Consider the following 868-nt stretch of genomic DNA (forward strand, 5'->3'; position numbering starts at 1 on the left):
TCCCTTTGGCGGTACGTTCAGCCTTGAGACTTCTTAGACCATTTACACACACAAAAAGCTATAACTCACTATAGGAAAGGGACAACTCAGAAAAGCATAACAGATCCTCTATAATCTATAATAAGCTGAATCTTAAGGAGAGAGGACAGGTTATAAACTTATAAACTCAGTGTATCAGCTATATCCACAGCTGAAGTGAGATTGCATGTGAGCCAGCCTTTGCTGAAGGAAGTTTGTTATATCATGTAATCTGGAAGGTAGGAATAAAAAATAAAAAAAATGGGGAAAGCCCCTGGAAATAATGGTGTGAGCTGAACATGGCAAGGCCCAGGTTCTGGAAAGTTAGGGGACTTTTTGAAATCTGACACCATTAATATGTCCTGGTAGCTCGGTTTAGGGAAGTGTGGACACTATTACTTCCAGGGTGATGATAGGTTGTTTTTAGAAAAATAGGTGGAGAGTCCACCTGAGAAGGAGGGATGATTTCACTATATAAGAAGGTGCACAGGCACTTTGTTTTCAGTTCAATGCCCAGGAGCTGGCTCAGGTTTATCCTAATGTGAAGGAATAAACTTGCATTGAACTTTGACCATCTCCAGTGAATTCTTTGAACTTTTTGGGACTCCAGTATCTGTGCATGAGTGTTGTTAGTTACATGTTGGCAAAGAGGTCCAGACTTGTGGACCTAGTGTTGTCTTCACATTCTGTATACTCCCCTTGTCCTCCAACCCGCCTTCACTAAACCACTAAAATAAAGAAGCTTAATTGAATTTTTAACACACACATGAAGAAACAACTTGCCATTCATCACAAACTGTGTGAATATCTGAGTTTTCCCTCTTCACAGTGCAGAAAGACTGCATTTATT

At 40.2% G+C, this 868-nt stretch overlaps 1 protein-coding gene across 1 annotated transcript in view; it reads right to left on the reverse strand.

Moving 5' to 3' along the window:
- The window catches only part of LOC111655514 (uncharacterized), a 13,159-nt gene that overhangs the window by 9,286 nt on the left and 3,005 nt on the right, over positions 1-868 (reverse strand). The window lies entirely within an intron of this gene.

Source organism: Seriola lalandi, unplaced genomic scaffold (genome assembly GCF_002814215.2).
Source record: "Seriola lalandi dorsalis isolate HSWRI2012SDOR001 ecotype SW California unplaced genomic scaffold, Sedor1 jcf7180002054321, whole genome shotgun sequence".
Taxonomy (NCBI): domain Eukaryota; kingdom Metazoa; phylum Chordata; class Actinopteri; order Carangiformes; family Carangidae; genus Seriola; species Seriola lalandi.